The following is a 20,342-nucleotide window of genomic DNA, read 5'->3' as shown; positions in this document are numbered from 1 at the left end:
AATGCATGATCCGAAGTGTTTTTATTCCATAGAAAAGTGTCAATTTTAAGCATGTTTTACCAAATGGTTGAGTGGAACATTTTACCATGTATTGCCAACTCAACCATTTGGCAGAGCAGTTTAAAAATATATATTTTACCCATATAAGAATTTTTTTTGTTGCATCAAGTTACATGTACATTGTGTTTAGTAACATGTTAGATCATACATGGGCAAACTATGGATGCGGCCCGCGATGGAATTGCAAAAAAAAAAAAAAAAAAAAAAAAAAAATTACACAGTGCACCTGAACGCAACATGCAAGATACCCGCTGAATAAGTGTCCAAATGTTCATGTCATTCTGGCCAATACTCCACTTCTGTTATAGCATTTCAGTCTGGAATATGGAATATCTTTCAATAATCTTTATGACTAAAAGGCTACATTGGATTAGAAATTTAAATAATTAACTCATTGGTTTTGGATTTATTTAGCTTCAAGACTGCATTTTTGTTCGTGTGACCCTCAACACAGGCTTTGATCATCCCGGGCCACTTACTGATACTTATGCTTAAATTAACCCACTCATATTCTGATTTATTTCAAGAAAAACATTTTGGCTAGTGGAAATTCTAATTGGCTGGTAACTTTAAAATCTAGCAGCCATATTGGCAGGTGGTCAAAAAAGTTAATTTCAAGCCCTGAGAGCAGGTGGTGACATAGGAGTGAGTGAGAAAAGGATGAAATATTGGTGGTTAACTCATTCATGGCCAAAGACGTCTTTGACGTGTTATCAGGAATAGCCCAGAGGGCCAATGACGTGTTTGACGTGTTTTTGTTTTTATTAGTGCAGCGCGTAGTTCAAACACTTCCCTAGCCTGTGACATGTTATCAGGTCCCTAGCCTCAAAGGCAAGCCGACAACACGCGATCAAACACATACCGCAGCTGTTGTTTTGAAATGAGCAGGAGGAAAAACAGAGAAACGCGCTTCCTTGTAGAGAGGAGAAACGCCATTGAAACGCCCCTCGGCGCGCTGCACTGCTCGCCTTGCTGCAGGGCGAACCTGGATTGAGTTGTTCGCAGTAGTCAAACCCGTGACGAACATGATCGATCCGGTTCCAGCGCCTGGGCCCAAAGCCAAGCCGGACCCGTTCCTGTGTCGCAGCCATGGATTGTATGTCGCAGCATTCGTCCCAGCCCGAACGAGAGGAGGAAAACGATGCAGCAGAGGAGGCTAGACGCTGATCTCAAACCAGTTTGGTGTTCCCCTCCTATGCTAATTTGCGGGGGAAGGAGGTGCGATCCAGCAGCTCTCTCTCTGTGTGTGTGTGTGTGTGTGTGTGTGTGTGTGTGTGTGTGTGTGTGTCTGTGTCTGTGTGTCTGTCTGTGTGTCTGTCTGTGTGTCTGTCTGTCTGTGTGTCTGTCTGCACACTCACTCACACTGAGTAAACTGTATTGTTGAATGTAAAAAAGGCACTTCATCTATATATATATATATATATTTTTTTTTTGTCATTTGTGTCATAATGAATAATATTTACATGTCTGATGTCAATACAGTTCAAAATAAAAGAATTGAGAGCGAGTTCTGCCTGAGATTGTGTCCTTTACAAAAATTGCCTTTTCTGCTGTTTCTCTTCTCCGAGAGACCTTTTTGGTGAAAACAGGGTGTATATAAATGGCTATAAGTAGAGTACAGAACATGCTAAAAGCTCACTTTTTTTTCCTGGTGAACCCAGAGACGTACATTTTCATTTTGAGGTATTGCAAATCACTTTGGTGCTAATAGATAATTTACTGTGGGTCTTGAAAGATGACCAACAATTATGAAAATCTTTGGCCTGTGCTAAATATTGGCAGTCCTAAACTGGCCATGAATGAGTTAAGACTGAATAATGACATCACAACTGTTAATTTAAAATGAGTTATTCCTCTAAACGTGGCTTCAAATGCACCAAATTTTTCACGCTGGCGCCGTTCGGGCCTCAGCAAAACCTGGTTAGCGAGGACATTTTTTGTGGCCCTCTCTATCATCAAAGTTACCCATCCATGGGTTACGGCATGACAATATTTGTTCGGCCCCCGGCAACAATCTGGGTTTCTCATGTGGCCCCCCATGAAAAATAATTGCCCACCCCTGTGTTAGATGATATAATGTGTCGAAAAAACGAAGCTTACATTTGAAAATTCAACCATTCATTGTAACCAACATTGGAAATTTGGGCAAAAACAAATGCAAGCTGACTGAAGCTCACTGAAATCTACTTGGTTTGCACTGTGCTCTGTGGATGAAATCTTAGTGAGCTTCAGTCAGCTTGTACATAATGGTGTGTGACCCCATTGACCTTGCATTCGTTTTAGCCTAACTTTCCAGAGCTACTATGAGGAACAGCATGGATTGTACTGAAAAAGAACACTACCAATCAACATCATCATTGGTAAAAATAGGGCTAGACTTCGAAAATTTGAACTATCCTTCTAAATGAACTGAACCAGTCTAGAGTAGATTTCTATTGGGGATAAACACACTGAGTGCAGGACATTACAGTTTGGGAGGAAGCCTTTGTAGTTGCTGTATGGGTCTGGGATATCTGATGCGGATAGGCCACACACAGCAGCTGGGTATGACTACGTCATGTCCTGCTCCCAAACGTCCATGCTGCCACAACACATACTGTCGATAAGCTGCATGCCGATGCTCCCTATTAAGGGCCTGTGTCCACCTAGCGTCTTGTTCCGACGTTAAACGCTGGGAGTGCGCTGGGGAACGCTGATCTCGGCGCACAATATAACAAGGAAGCAGTCTGAAACTAACGTTAGCTCAGTGCGGTAGTAGCTTGATAGCTGACAGCTAACATTAGCAAACAACACACATACAGTACAGTGATTTAGCTCAACACTCACCAGAAATATTAAGTGTCTAGCCAATCTGCTCCCACAATTGAGCCTTTCTGTCTCTGTTGCGATAGTTTTTTCATATGATTAGTTGCCAGAAAAGGAGCACCCAACACCAGCGTCTTTTTGAAAAGTTAAAATAATTTCAGCTGGAAGTGCTGGGAGTCAGGCGCACAAAAACACCAGAGCGCTCTGAAAATAGACGCTGGATGCAGCGCGCTTTCTCTAGACGTCCGTGTGCGCTCGCATACGCTCTCCCCCCATTGGAAACAATTGAAAATAGACGCCGGAGCTGATGAAAAGACGCTAGGTGGACACAGGCCCTAACACTTCTTGGGGCTTGGGGGTCAATCTGTGCAATGTATCCGTGGCATAGGGCCCTAGCCAATCGGAGCACACCTTCCTCCAAGCAGTAAAGATCCATGTGAGCCCTCCGGCTAATGGACCGTTCTGGGGCTTGGCCATAACATTTCCGCTCCAGGTCCGTCGGCATTTTGCGGCAGTTGAGGCAGGAACACCTTTTGTACCAGTTATGGTCATGCAAAATATATTGTCTAATATATATCTATTATTTTAACCACAACTATGTTTCAACTGTGGAGTATCTCTGGTTAAGAGTTAATGCAGTTACAATAGTTCTTAGAATATGAAGTGGGGTGGGGGGGGGGGGGGGGGGAGCACCTCAAAATGACAACTTCACTTCCTAGTTGTCACAGACCACAAATTATAAGCATCCCCTATGTAGGGTGTATGGGACCAGTCAACCAACTAACTGTAGTATGAATGTATTGTAAACACAAAAGAACATGGGTGAGATCGCAGTGGATTGTCTTAAATAAATTGATGCATAATAATTGTGAAACCGTGATTTTTCCTCAGACTATAGTCGTACCATCAGAATAATTGTTGCATACCTGGGGAACCTTGAGCCGCTGGTGTTGCCTCTCTCAGTCCCCACACATCGAACATGACCCCAGGGACAAGAGTAAGGACCATTTCTCCTCAGCCGTCATGTCACCTCTTGCAGCCTGTGTATGTACAGAAACAACGGGTTACATGCCGCCATTCCGACGTGCTGCCACTCCGACGTTCCGCCACTCAGAAGGCAGGCACCTCTCTCAGATGCTGCTAAATGGGTTGCCTGTTGCCTCGAATCCTCAAAATGATTGTGGAGCCCAACAAAATTAAAATAAAGACGTGTTGTTCAAAGATGTTGTTGGTGCTCCCTCTAACTCCACAATGTGCAAGCTAGTAATAATAGGCTATGTGTCTCTATAGGCGGGTGCACAACGCACACACCCTGCTTAGAGAGCAGCGCACACACATGCTGACACGCCCGCGGGAACATAGCAGCTGTGTAAAATGTCATACGAAATAATTATAAATTCCAATAGGATAAGCTTGCCTGATTAACTGAAAACAATTAAACAATAACGAAATAAATAATATCTTAACGAAAATAGAAGTCTAACAATTAAATAGCCTTCAGAAAGCATCAGTAAAAGCCCAGTTCTAATAGGCTACTGCTGCGCTGCTGAGACGCACAGTGTGCGACTGAAATGTCTGCACTTTTGTGCCATATTCCACAATATCCAAACTTCAGAATGACGGATCCTTTAGAAAAAAGAGGAAGGGCCGACATTTCGAATAATGAAGGCAGGAATTTTCGTAATGGTGGGACCTATAAAAACAAGGCCAGGTCGAAACCTGGCATACGGCCGGTGCAGATCGTCACCCATGTATACCCATACACATTTTAACAATCAACAGAACACACATAAGCCGTCATCTGATTTTCCACCTTTTTTCCCTGTTTGTGTTTAGGGATGCAGGATAAAGATTTTTTTTTTTTTTTATAAATGCTGCAGCTGCACACTTACTGTTTAAACTTGAATTAAAATTGTTGTTTTTCTTTGTTCTTTGATGTGAATTTATGGCTTTTTGGCACCTATATGTAACCTTTTAAGGTTGAGATAATTGTATTATCATTATATGGTCCAAATATTTCAGTAAAGCACTTGAAACACTTGAAATATTCTTGCTTGGGTGGTATCATTCTACTTGAAATGATGGTCAAATGTATTATTTTTAGTAAAATAACACGTGTGCAATGCAATATTTGTAATGGAATCATTATGAGACACGGCTATAGGGCTGTCCCAAACGATTATTTTCTTATCGATTCGACTAAGGATTATTTTTTCGATTAGTCGATTAATCTAACGATTATTATTATTATTATTTATTTTTTTATATAACAATAAATTTACCCAAAACAAATAAATAACCAAAAACTTCTCAATTTCTGTATTTTATTTAACCATCTCATTCTCTTTAACAGTCCAACATAAAATCTCTCAAATAAAATTAAAGCAAGAGCTTGTCCTCAAATAAAATGAATACAGTGCAATTCAAAATAAAATTGTAGAATAAATTAAATTCAAGTCACTTTCAGGAGGAATACCAAAAACCTTGTGCAATGTCAACTGAGTTTAGCAGCAGTCCAACATAAAATCATCATCTTACAGTACAATGGTGTGCAATTTTCAGTAACAGTGCTCTTAATTTTGGAGAAAGACAAATGCTCCATGTAAGATGGTCACACATCATCCAGACACAAGGCTGTTAGAAGAGTGTGCTGACGTCAAATGACGCTGCGCTGATGGGTAAGCGCTATGTTAGCGGCTAACTGTTAGTCGTTACTTTAAATGGCAGTAAAACACCACTGAATGACCAAATTGATTTAACTTTTAACCATTTCGATTTCCACTTTCCATACGGACCCCAGTATTGGTTAGTTGTTTATAACGTGACTATATTTATAACGTTTATAACGTAGGCTACTCCGGTTTCCAGTTTATAACTCAGGGTCTACAGCCAGAGTGCGACTTGTAGCTATTGCGCAACACACAGATTCAGCCCGCAAACCGGAGTACGTTATTAACGTTATAAATATAGTCACAACGTTAACAACTAACCAATGCTGGGGGTCCGTATTGAAAGTGGAAATCGAAATGGTTAAAAGTTAAATCAATTTGGTCATTCAGTGGCATTTTACTGCCATGTAAAGTAACGAAAAGTAACAGTTAGCCGCTAAAATTAGCCACACGTGATGGACAGGAAGTCCGAAACCGGACATTCGTCAAATAAAACAAATTTCAAAGTAAAAGCCCATCTTGATGAAAGGGTGCCAGAAAGGGTGCCAGGAGTGGTGACTGCAGCGATTTGGGACAGACATGCTCCTATAGGCCAGTGCAAGCACCGGCCTAAAAAGGTGAGGGACCGCCAGTCCGAATAATGGAAGTTAACGTTCAGAGTGGCAGGGTTTCGGAAAGGCAGACAGTTACCGAAACGACGGATATGAAGAGTGTTTGGCCGGGGAGGAAACTGATGTTACCTAAAGACAACAGTGTCTGGGTAATGATGATAATAATGATAATAATGTAACCCTGTACCTCGGAGAGGTAATTCTCAGTGGCAGTATGACTAGAATCTGGGGTATAAACACTAGCAAGCGCACGAGCATAGCATGATATGTTAGAATGAGTGGGACTTTTGTAGTTCAACGGCAACATAGGAGTGAGTGTTTCCATTGCCGTGCCATACACAAATTCAACTATTGCACTGTCATGAAACTCTGAGGTTGGTGCATCTATGTGAAGTACTCTGTTGATAGACCCATGAGTTTCCAAATACTTCTGAATTTCAGTATCTATTTCTAAATCTTCCTCAGTCCAAGTTAACCCACTAATGATAACAGAATTAGGGACTTTAACTGATTCATGTGTCACTATTTCCATCTTAATGACTTGGCTAATTTTGTTTAAAACACTTTACCACTCAGCATTCAATATCCCACAATGTGTAACAAAAATAATTGATTCACTAATAACCCAATTGCTCGTAGGCTGGCTCGCCAATTTCTGTAACACCCAGGCCAATATGTGGTGTACAAACCTCAGTATTCTGGAGGATGTTTGGACCAATTCACCCTTCACTAAGTCCCACCCTAGAACAGCCACTGTCCAATCCCACGTTAGCAACCGTTGCTAGGTAGGGCGGTTCGGGCAAGCTACTACTAGTCAGAACAGAAGCTACGGGAACAATGCCGGAGTTGTGCATATATGGGACTTGCAACTCCGTAGGACTGAAGTGGTAATAAGTTCAGAAAATATGTGTTTTATTACTCCAGCTAACGTAATCGGTTTGAATGGGTGCAAGCTGATGGACGATGCGATGGACAGAATCCCCAAACAACAATCTGTCATTGATAATTTGATGAAGGAGATCGTACAGCTGAAAGCACAGAACACTGAACAAAAGAACCAAATCGACACACTGGAAACAAGGATGGACGACATGGAGCAATATTCACGACTGAATGACATTATTGTATCGGGACTGTACATCAAACCCAAGACCTACGCCTGCTGCCAGGGCACTACACACACTACACACACTACACTACACTACACACACTACACTACACTACACACACTACACTACACTACACTACACTACACTACACTACACTACACACACTACACACACTACACTACACACAGAAGGGCAGACACACGAGACGAACGAGGAGGAGAGAATCACAGTGGAGGAGGAGGTAGTGGCGTTTCTCCGAACAAAGAAGATTGTCGTAGATGGCAACAACATCGAATCCTGTCATCCACTGCTTCGGAGGAGCCAGGCTGACAAACCGGCAATCATCCTGAGATTCACCAACAGAAAGCACAAGACGGCGCTGCTGCGCCAAGGCAGGAAACTCTGAGACACACAGGTATACCTAAATGAGCACCTCACAAGGAAGAATGGGGAGATTGCGAGGAGAGCCAGGTTCCTCAAAAAGAAAAACAAGATCCAGGGAACATGGACTGCAAACTGCAAGGTTTTCATAAAACTGAACGGACAGAATCCAGAGCAGGCCAAGATCCTTATGGTCAGGAAGCTGGAAGACCTGAACAAATATGAGTGAGTGGGGGCACCAAATCGGCTTGCACTGATACCATTTTAAATGTTTATTTTAATTATATATTATATTATTTAGATATACACACACATTATATAGATATGCACATATACATATATATATATATATATATATATATATTTAAATTGGTGTTAATACTTTTACTTTTGGAAATGATTATATTAGTTACACATATTTATATAGATATGCACATATACATATATATATTCAAATTGTTATTAATACTTTTTACTTTTAAAAATGATTATTAAATTACCAAAGAAAGGCTTGAGATTTGCACACCTGAATATATGCAGTCTTAGAAATAAGGTCACTGAACTAGCTGCAATTTTGCATGACAACAATATTCACATAATGGCAATATCAGAAACACACTTACATAGCAATATTGAAAATGCAGAGGTGAACATTCAAGGGTACAACTTATTCAGATTGGACAGGGATGGTAATGGAGGAGGGACAGCATGCTACATTCAAGAGCATATCCCAGCTAAAAAAAGAACAGACTTGTATATGAACGGTGTGGAGGGCGATTTGGCTACAGGTTCAATTGCCACATTTGAAACCTATATTAATATGCTGTTGCTACAGACCACCTGGTTCTAGCATTGAATATTTAAATAGCATTTGTAATATGTTGCAAAATGCCACTGATTCTGACCACAAACTGATTTTGGCTGCGGATATGAATGTGAATTGGTTCAATAGTAATTGTGTAACGCCCTGTAAAAGGGCGATATGTGTGGAAAGAATTGAATGACGATGCTTTCCTCAGATCAAAGTGTGTTTTGTCTTTAAGTCACAAAACCATACATGTACAAATGTCACAGTGGCTATTATTACTAAGTTCCTGGCAACAATATAACAAAATATAAAATATACTGTAGCTACATCAATAGACCATAATACAATATTAGCCTACTATTGGAATGTATACAGGTAAACCAGTAACTTAACATAAATTCACTCATACAATAAAACACCAGTAACTTAATATTTATATAAACTCACTCATTCAACACAAGACTAGTAACTAACATGTACATGGCCACAAGGAACTACTGTTAACAGACCACATGAGATGCTAGTTAGCTTTGCACACTGTTCTTAAACGGGGACTGCCCCCTAGTCCGATACCTCACGAGTCCGATACCTCACGAGTCCGATACCTCACGAGTCCGACACCTCATGGTTTTGGGTTAGGGTCTGGGGGAGGTTAGGTTTAGGCGTGGGGGTGGGAGAGGTTAGGTTTTGGGTTAGGGTCTGGGGGAAGTTAGCCTCTTTTTTCGGACTCGTGAGGTGTCGGACTCGTGAGGTATCGGACTCGTGCCATGGCACCGTTCTAAACATGCACCAGACGCTGCCGGTGGCTAAACGTTAGCTTAGCCACATTAGCTTCGCTCGTCGTCAGGTAATTAACTGCATTCCAACACAAAGCACGGACGTGTCACACTACAACCAGTTTCCCGAGGGCATACATACATTTACAAAACATACAAGACAATATCAAACGTTACCATGAGGGATAAATACCTGTAAAAGGGCGATATGTGTGGGATGCTTTCCTCAGATCAAAGTGTATTTTGTCTAAAGAGGGGAAGCAGTGCATCCCAAAATATCCCTCCAAGCGCCTAGGCGCCGCCTGCTGGTACCCTCCAGTAATTACTACTGTTTGTGAAACTTACGAATCCTGAGCATAGTAAAACAGAAAATGTATGCTGTTCTCAATGATTAAACATAACTACAAAGACAACGATGAAACATGAAACACACATGAAAATGCCCACAACATAACTGAAATCAATATAAAACAAATGCTTTGTTTTATTCTGCTATATCCGAATAATGAGTTTTTACTGCTTTTAATTATTCTGAACATAGGCTACTTTATCCATTGTTACCAAGCATTTTAACCCTTTTAGTGCCTTTTAACAAAATATGAGTTTTTAATGCTTTTAACTATTTTAAACATATTTTTTATCAATTGTTCCCATGACTGTATGATCTTTTTAATCTTAGCACAGACCATGAATTTATTATGCTATTCCCGAATTGCATCTATCACAATTTCTCGCTGAAAAGAAGGCTAAGTGATGCTGCAGCGTTATGTAACCTGTCACAAATAATGAGCCTCCCGAACAGAATCCATCTCAATCAGGATGGTTCCAGGTCATCTACTTGCATTGATCACTTTTTCACTAATGCTCCTGATAAATGCTCAAATGTAATATCTGCTCCTGTAGGAATAAGTGACCATAACTTAATAGCATTGACTTGGAAAGCTAAAGTACCAAAAAGTGGCCCAAGGATTATTAATAAACGAATTTACAAAGCATTCTCAGAGGAGAAGTTCATAGCTGACTTAAAATAAGTGAATTGGGAGGCTGTACTTAATAATAAGGATACAGAGGCTGCATTGGAGTCTTTCATGACATTATTTTCTAAAAATCTGTGACAAACACGCTCCTATTAAAAAGCTGACTGTAAGAACAACTAAAACCTCATGGCTTGATGAAGAATTAAAAACATGTATGAGACAGAGGGATGCTCTGAAGGAGTCGGCGGTGGCCTCTGGTCGTTCTTTAGACTGGCAGGAATACAGAGCTCTCAGGAACAGAACCACAAAATTGAACAGACAGAAGAAAAAAATACATTATCAATTAAAATGTGAAGAATGCAAAAATGACAGCAAGAAACTTTGGAAAACGCGTAATGAGGCTATGGGAAGGGATACATTTAACAACACACCTTCCTTCATCGAAGTGGAGGGAAAATTTATAACAAAACCTATAGAAATAGCAAATTACTTTAATAACTTTTTTACTAATAAAGTACAAACTATTCGAAATAAGATGAGATCTGTGGATGGAAGACTCTCCGAATCGATAATAAAGAATAAGATTATGAAAGACAAAGAATGCAGTTTTGAATTCATGAATATTAGTGTGAATGATGTCCAAAATCTTTTGCTGAACATAAAATCTGACAAGCCATGCGGTTTTGACAATCTTGATTCTTGATGCCAGATTACTTCAGCTGGCGGCTAAGTTCATTTCAGAACCTTTGTGTCACATATTTAATTTATGTTTTGAGCAAGGTGTGTTTCCACAGTCCTGGAAGATAGTGAAGGTCACTCCGCTGTCAAAAAAACAGCAGGGAGTCCTTCACAGGACCAAACAGTAGGCCTGTGAGCATACTGCCTGTATTAAGTAAACTGTTTGAAAAAATTATATACATGCAGGTACAAGTATATTTCGAATCAAACAACATTAACTCAGAACACCAGCACGCATACAAGACCGGCTATTCCACTGGCACAGCACTCACATCACTTACTGACAACTGGCTTAAACATATAGACAAGAAGTCAATGGTCGGTGCTGTACTTCTGGACTTTAGCGCAGCGTTTGACATTATTGATCATGAGCTTCTGCTGATGAAACTTGCAGCATATAAATTCAAAGGAAGCTCCATTAAATTGTGAGAAATTAATTGGTAAGTAGGTTACAATGCGTAATGTTCAATGGAACACTGTCTGAGATGAGGAACCTCCATGCTGGAGTGCCCCAAGGAAGTTGCCTTGGTCCATTACTGTATTCCATTTTTGTGAATGATTTACCTCTGATTCTGAATAATGCAGCAATGGAGATCTTTGCAGACGACACTACCATGTACGTAGCGGCAAAGAATCCTGAGTCTGTTAATAAAATGCTGCAGGATGAGTTAAAGATTGTGTCAAACTGGGTAAGTGAAAATAAGTTAAAGTTAAATGTTGGGAAAACCAAGAGTATAATGATTACATCCAAATACACATTAGAACAAATCCAAAACTACATCTTACTCTGGATAGTGATGATATCGAACAGGTCAGAGATGCTAAATTATTGGGGGTGGTAATTGATGAAACGCTTTCTTGGTCAAAACAAATTAATTGCATGGTATCTAGAATGAGCAGCACTACTTCAATGATCAGAAGGTGTGCTAATCTGATGTTGACTCGTATTACAGCTAAACTGGTAATACAATCTTTAGTCTTATCCCGCCTAGACTACTGCCCAACAGTATGGTCTAGCGCCTCTAAACAAGACCTGGCCAAACTCCAGCTGGCCCAGAACAGGGCGGCACGCCTCACTCTCCGCTGCTCTATGAGGAGCAGTGTAGAGGGGATGCATGCCGCACTGTCATGGATCAAAGTGGAACAAAGAATAGCATGCAGCTTGGTAACCTTTCTGTTTAACATCTGGAACACTGGGAAACCACAGGGCTTACATTCACAACTGTACCCCACTAAGAGTAGACATGGCTATACTACAAGACAGGCAGTAGATGCTCAATTCACTCTACCTCTACCAAAAACCAATGCTCTGAAAATAATGGTAGCTAATGTATAGAGCAGTTGCGTATTGGAATAATCTACCTAGTAATATAACAGTGGCAAGTAACACATTTTTGTTTAAAAAAAAGTTAAAACATGCAGTGATGAATAATGTGATAACTTTGGGTTATTAATTATTGTACACATATGTTGAATTGTATTGTATTGTATCCTACTGCAATGTGCTATGTTATATTATATAACACTACACTGTACTAATTCATAACCTTCTGAAATGTATGATATGTAATAGAGTGAGCTGATTCACTCTCTTTTTTGTCTTTGTTGTTATAATTATCAACAATGTTACTGTATTATGTTTTTATGTTATGTGTTTGGACCCCAGGAAGAGTAGTCTCACCTTGGTGCAGACTAATGGGGATCCACAATAAACAATAAACAATAAAGCTAACAGCATGTTCAAGCTAAACGCCTGTTCATAGCAATGTCCAATGCAGTAAAACAGTCTGTTAGCTTGCAAGCGCTAGTTTTTCACAGTCGGCATAACTTTACCGATAACGATAACGTTAGCTGGAATAACGTAATAGACATATTTTCAGAACTTACCAGCTTGTCCAATGCCTGTGTATGCCAGGAAATGTGTTTAACGTTACAACTCCCATCAGCTAACGTTACACTGTTAAAATGGTAAATGGTAAATGGCCTGCATTTATATAGCACTTTTATCCAAAGTGGTTTACAGTCAGTAGGTACATTCACTCATTCACACACCGATGGCGGCAGGTTACCACGCAGGGTGCTGGCACACCAACGGGAGCAATTTGGGGTTCAGTGTCTTGCCCAAGGACACTTCGACATGCAGACTGGAGGAGCCAGGAATCGAACCACCGACCTCTTTTATCCAAAGCGATTAGTGGACGACCTGCTCTACCTCCTGAGCTACAGCCGCCCCACTGTTACCGTCCCACACCACTCAATTATTAGGTTTTAGTGTTAAAACCTCTTGTTCTCCTTGCGAGATGTGCAGAACAGCAGTGTCCTACCACTCAAGCAGAATTTTCAGAGTTCACGATCTGTCCAAAAAAACTCAAACTTTCTTTACATCAGCTGGCATCACAGTGGATCCTGGTTAGGGTGGCTCGCCATCTCTGGACTGGATCACGGTTGAATCATACAGTACATTAAAAAAAAACTGACCTGCATGACGCAGTCAGATAAACATTCAAACATCTACATCCAACTTCAGTGGATTCCCATCAATGATTTTTAACAGTCTACTATACACAGTATCATTAACATCCATAAAACAAACCGAAAATGTTGATAAGAGTCATTTCTTACCAAAGGAATAAGAAAACAGGGCTCTGTTGAAGCCTCAAAATGGTGACCGCCTGGCGCCGTGGAGCAACTAGAAAAGAAAACTTCTATTGAGTGCACTGAGTTTCACAACATACGTACAGCTACGCTTGGTGCACGAACGCACACACACTCTACAATATACAATTAGCTCAATTGTTTACACAAGATGTTACAACCGGCTAAATGCATCTTGCACAGGATTCAGTCTTTACAATTTCCACGTTGAAAATGCTAGCTTCATCAATGGCGGTAGCCGTTAGCATATTGTGTTAGCTTAGCTTTACAACTCATTCAGAAACACTTCAACTCACAAGAAGAGTCCTAGTAAATTCCAAACAAAATATCTCAACGACAACGTCCGTTTCATTTTTACAAAAAAGTTATCTTTCTGACAAAAGCAAAATGGAGGAAAACATCGACTTTTCATGGCGTTTGTGGACAAAACGTTCAATTCACTTAATCAAGATGGTAAATTCCTTCTCTCTCTTCTTCTACGCTCTCGCTCTCTCTCTCCAACACACCAGAGGGTGGTGCTCACTCTCTTTCCGCTTCGTGGATTTTCAAAATAAACGTCGTATAGCCGTAAGAAAAAGAAATGAAAAGAAAAGAAATTCAACAACCCTCTATGGTTACAACCCCCTATGGTTACAATAAGAATACAAAAGGAATAGAAGAGGAATACCATATGAATGAATGAATGATGGTTGAATGGAGCAAATGAGTAATTAGACATACTAACCAGTCAGCTACAAATACAATTTACTGCATTGGGCTCAAAGGCTGGGGTTCATACACATCTATTTCAGACAAATAGATAGTACATACTGTACCTTCTAGTGTGGAGATCTTGAACAAGTACATTTCACTTACCGTTTTTTCAGCCCCTCTCTGCTCTATGAGTTGCCATGCTCTCACTTCATCCACTGGAGCAAGGCTTTCTCCCCCAAATCTGCTTTAATTCCCCTCCCCCTCCGCCAGCTCAGTCCTCTGCCTCTGCTCGTTGGGGGACAGTTCTCTGTCTCTGCTCGTTGGGGGACAGTTCTCTGTCTCTGCTCGTTGGGGGACAGTCCTCTGTCTCTGCTCATTGGGGGACTTTCATAATTCAGATCCTCATCTCCGGCAAAATGGCAGTCCAAAGAACAGAGAAAGGGGGTTGGGGTTATGAACCAAAGAGGTTTTGTGGAACACGAGAGGTCATATTATTTGTTGATGTAGGTTTGATTTCATAAATTGAGAATCAAATGTAATCCACAACAAGGAAACTCCCACCACTGCTACATACGATTTGAAAGTAGGGTTAGCATTGCAATTAGGTCTTGCTGTCATGTAGAAGTAAAAGTCCAAAGAAGTCATGATATGATCTGACTAAAATACATGTGGAGCACTACAAGCTCAGCTTGAAATAAAATGTACACCCACTGACAGAAGGGGAGCAAAAACACATGTGTAGCCCTGCAGCTTGAAGCAAAACTTAGCAGACATGGGACAAGACTCGAATGGGGTCATCCCTATGTTCCCCGGGTCCTATGTTCCCCGGGTCCTATGTTCCCCGTTTTTGTGGGACTGGGGAACATAGAACTCTTTCTATGAAAAAGGGTCCTATGTTCCCCGCTTTTCCCAAATAGGGTCCTATGTTCCCCGCTATGTTCCCTGGTCCGATGTGTCTCCCGAAATGCCAAAAACAGCCTACCTCATATGATCGCGTGATTCAATCAAAAGACAACACTCTCCGTAACATTTGGAAAGTGCCTGCCGACTAGGGGGGGTTCTAGCCACTTCTGATATTTATGAAGTGGGTTTCCGCTATCCATGGTGCTGAAAAATACAATCAAACGCTTTGGATTGTGGGTCAAATAGTGTATAGGCTATGTAGCCTACTAGTCAAGTCAACTTTATTTATATAGCACAATTTACATGCAGCAGCAGCTGAAACCAAAGTGCTTCACAGACGAGGGGCAAGTGTAAACACAGGTAAAGTGCAGTAATACTAAATAAAATGCAACACAATACAGGATATCATGGCAATTTAAAAGTAGAGAAGAGGAGGACTAAAAACAATAAAGCAATAAAAACAAAAAAACACTAAATTCTAATTATTCTAAGAAATAGTATTTTTCTCCTCTTACATGTGTTAATGCTTGTAAGCCCCGCTGTTGCGGGCATGTAGGCTATGATAAAGCATACAATGTCAAGCTTTATTGGGTTCAAAGGCCCGCTCATGTGCTCCGCCCCATAGAGGCATGTCGTAATAGGGATGAAGGCGCAGACAACACTCACATAATATTTAAAAAAGGCCTGGTAATCCTCGAGACAGAACTCAGAAATGATGGTGGGAAAAAAAATGACCTAGTCGGCAGGCCCTTTCCAAATTGATTGAATCACGCGATCATATGAGGTAGGCTGTTTTTGGCATTTCGGGAGAAACATCGGACCAGGGAACATAGCGGGGAACATAGGACCCTATTTGGGAAAAGCGGGGAACATAGGACCCTTTTTCATAGAAAGGGTTCTATCATCATCATCATCAACTCTTTATTGACAGACACATAGGTCCAATAAGAAGACACACAAGCAAGAAAAAAACAAAACACTACATTTAAAACACAAAAAATAAAACAATCAGAACACTACAGTAAGGCACTATACCAGTGTTTCCAAATGTACGATTGGTATTTCACACTACTGAAACTGGGTTGAGTCAGCAGCATGATAATCAAATTATGAGATACATTCAAACGACAAATAAACTTAAACGTCAGATTTCTCAGAAGAGCATGAAAAGTGCACACTCCTACTTCACAAAACAATTGACTGGCACTCGACCATCTGGGTTTTCTAAGTAGAACTCTCATACAATCATTATAAGCAACCTGCAGTTTTTTAATGCTTGTCTGCTTATATTTTACCCACAAGGGGGCAGTATACAGAGGAGTGCAGTAAGCTCTGAACAAGTTTATCTTGACATCATTAGAACAAAAGTAGAACTTCTTCCTCAACATGTTGGCTTGAGCATACAGCATACGCCTCTGCCTGTATAGGTCATCATCATCACTCAGTTGGTCAGTAATGATGTGACCCAAATACTTTGTTTTATCACACACTGTCAGAACCTGACCTGACAGATAGAAAGAAGGAAAAGAAAGGTCCTTGTCCTCTCTTGTTCTACAGATCATGATGACACTCTTTTTAGCATTATATTTCACATCACATTTTACACCATAATCAGAACATATATTCAGCAGCTGTTGAAACCCAGCACTGCTAGGAGACAGGATGGCCAAATCATCTGCATACATAAAATGATTTATCAGAGTGTTACCAAGCACACATCCCGTTCTACAGTTGCTGAGCTGTACAGAGAGGTCATTCATGTAGAGATTGAAGAGGGCTGGGGAGAGAATCCCCCCCTGTCGGACCCCATTCCCAACCTTAAAAGGTGCAGAGACTTTATCGCCCCATCGAATCTGCATGCTCTGGTTAGTATACCAGTAAGACAAAATTCTAATAATATTACCAGGCACGCCCCTCTCTTTCAACTATGTTCCCCGGTCCCACAAAAACGGGGAACATAGGACCCGGGGAATATAGGACCCGGGGAACATAGGTACGCTCCCACTCGAATTAGCCCCAATCACCACAGCTGCATGACATTAGAGGACACAATGAAGATGTAGCTAACAGTCAGACAGACATAGAGAGCCCCAGGGATGATGTATTTTTGTAGTCGGAACGCGGAAGTCGCGGACTTCCGGGTTCTTCACCGTTTCTGCCTATGGGATTTTTGAATGGGTTTTTGGTGCGATGCTTCAAATAAGGTCTGTGGGCAACGCAAGCTTAGTTAATCAAATGCGAACCAGTGTTCAGCGGGATAATCTTGACACATGAGGACCACTTTCATGAGTTTTGAAGCGTAAATGCGAGCCTTAGAAGTAAAAAGCTTGTGCTAAGCTAATCCAGAACTACACAAAGTGTTGCATAGGCTTCCCCGTCACGTCACCACTCAAACTGGAGTGTTGTTGATCTGTGCGCTGCTGTGCACTGATTACCCCGGGCTGAACCAGGTGGGGAAAGAGAATTTCCGTGTTCGTCATTTCATTTATTGAGTTTAAAATTACAGGGACAGTGCACATTAATAACCATTTCTGTAAATGTGCCAGTTTAGCCAGCTTGGCCAATTTTCAACCGTAGTCCCTGGGCAGTAAGGTGGTAAAAACTGCTAAAACAAAAAGTACATTCAAACAGGAACAGCAGTACTGTACCTATAGTGCCACATCACATACAATCACATAAAATACACTCTCACGCTCTCACTGAAAAGGCTGCCTGTCCGAAGGCAGACCTCCTCAAAGAAGGTCCTTTGAAGTGATGACATTATTGACGTATAATATCCCTGTCGACTCAACAGTGTAGTCTCATTTAGCCGTTTGCTAGCTAGCCGCCCTTTTAACGGCACGTAAAAGCTTAAAAACTCATAAAAGTGGTCCTCATGTGTATTATCCCGCTGAAGACTGGTTCGCGTTTGATTAAGCTTGTGTTGCCCAAAGACCTTATTTGAAGCATCGCGCCAAAAACCCATTTAAAAATCCCATAGGCAAAAAAAGTGAAGAACCTGGAATTGTTAGCATCGATGTTTTCCGGACTCATTCCTGGGGCTCTCTATTAGTTTGTACAAAGTTGCGCACAGTAGCCATCTCTCATACATGATCAGGTAACGTTATGTTAGTTAGCTACTAATGTAGAGTTACATCATCTGATGTCAGCTAACAATTGGGAGAAGGATGCCAGCTGACGCTACTGACATCGCAAGCCGACATTTCCCGTTATAACGAACACATTATTTACAATGCCATTAAGTTCAGACCGGGATAAGTTAGCCTGATGTTAGACAATGAACGCCTACTACATGTTACTTTTGTGACAACCATTTTTATTCAGTAAATAGTCCATGTGTAGTTACAGTATCAGAAGAAGACATCTTTCCCCTTTCGCTGTCGTACTCAGTGGCCAACCCCCCCGACTTTCCTCTGATGACGCGGAAGTGAAGTCAAAAGCTGTAGTTTCTTGAATGGCCACTTGGGGGGTCGGGGGCAGTAGGCATTCCCCCCATGTTAAAATGTCCAATTTTGTTGCAGGATTAAACATATTTCCAGTCGGTGGCAAAACACAGTTTTGCTCCATATAGTTAATTTCACCTTTTCATAACAACTGTAGGGGGGTAATTTTTTATATAATATACATTTTTTATATAACTTTATATAACTTTCTATCATCTATAATAATAGATGATAGAAAAGGGGGTGATTGACAGATCACCTGTCAAGTGATTGCGCAGCTTGCCAACCACGGACCAATAGCAGGCGGAGCTGTGGCTCTATAGGAAACCCCCATCTTACGTGAGCTGCGCAGGGACTCAACCCATTCCCTCCCACTCTGCTGACGAAAAATCAAGATGGCGACGGCCAACAAATCAACTCCAAACGGGAGACCAAAATCAATCAAAATCTGTCCATATTCTTAGGTCAGGTCATACTGCAAATATCATGCCATGGAGGTGTTGGCCAGGTGCTCTGGCAATTTGAATACCAGTGTTAGATGCAGGTGATGGTTTCCAGCCCACATACTGACAGAACGCACACAAAACCACGCAAGGAAAACCACCCAATCTGGCAACACTGTCAGCTGCCGCTGACCAACTTCTTTTGAGTTGTGTGGCAGTTGGCATCCAAGCATTGCATTACTGCCCCCACTGGCCAACTTGAATGTATTAAGGAGAAGAAGAAGAAAAAAACCTTCACATCACATAATGTGACACTGTGTGGATCTCGCCTGCAATTACTGCCCGTGGCCATAGGTGTTGTGGGAGACAACAAAAGTGAAATCTTCCAGATTATAACTATAAACTGGCAGGTTTTGAATCAAAACTTTTGATTATTAGTTGTTGGAAATGAATATCAATGTCCTTTCCAACGTGAGCATGACAAGATAATGGATGTTTCCTGTTCCCTCCGGCTTCACAAACAAGAACATCTGGCACGTGAGATTTTACCGATTTAATGGTCGAGCTCTGAACATGTCTCCATAATGTGCAGAGAAACAGACTGCCATAGTGTGTTCCGTAATTAACAGGACTTCGTATTCATCATGAATGTGGAAATCCGACAACTTTGTCAGATGTCCTATAAGGTCAGGCTCTGGACTATCATTCAGTCTGATTGCCTGCCTCACAGGCTACATATAAACTGCCCAGCACAGTCTCCCACTGTGGACCACTGAGCAGCTCTACTGGAACATGGTTAAGTGACATTTCCTCAGTTGGATTTTCTTTTCTTTGTTTACTGGTAGAACGTAGCACATGGGAGGATCATGCTTTTCCCACCATTTCCCTTCGACCCCAACTAGGCGCCCCAACCGACCACAGGAGGCGCTAGTGCAGCGACCAGGACATATACCCCCAATCCGGCTTCCCACCCTCAGGCACAGCCAATCGTGCCTGTATGGACGCCCGACCAAGCAGGAGGTAAGATATGAACCTGCGACCCTCGTGTTGGTAGGCAGGGAATCTACCGCTACACTACCCGGACGCCCGAATGTGTGTGTGTGTGTGGTTGGTTGTGGTGTGTGTGTGTGTTCACTAATGACATCACTCACTGATGACATCACAATTGCTTGAGTGACATCACTGATTGCATCGCTCACTGATTAAATCATTCCCTGATGACATCACTCACTGATGACATCATCACTGATGACATCAGATCTGAGATGATG

The sequence above is a fragment of the Poromitra crassiceps genome (assembly GCF_964638095.1).
Source record: "Poromitra crassiceps genome assembly, chromosome: 20".
NCBI classification, from domain to species: Eukaryota; Metazoa; Chordata; class Actinopteri; order Beryciformes; family Melamphaidae; genus Poromitra; species Poromitra crassiceps.
Note: the sequence above shows the minus strand (reverse complement) of the source record.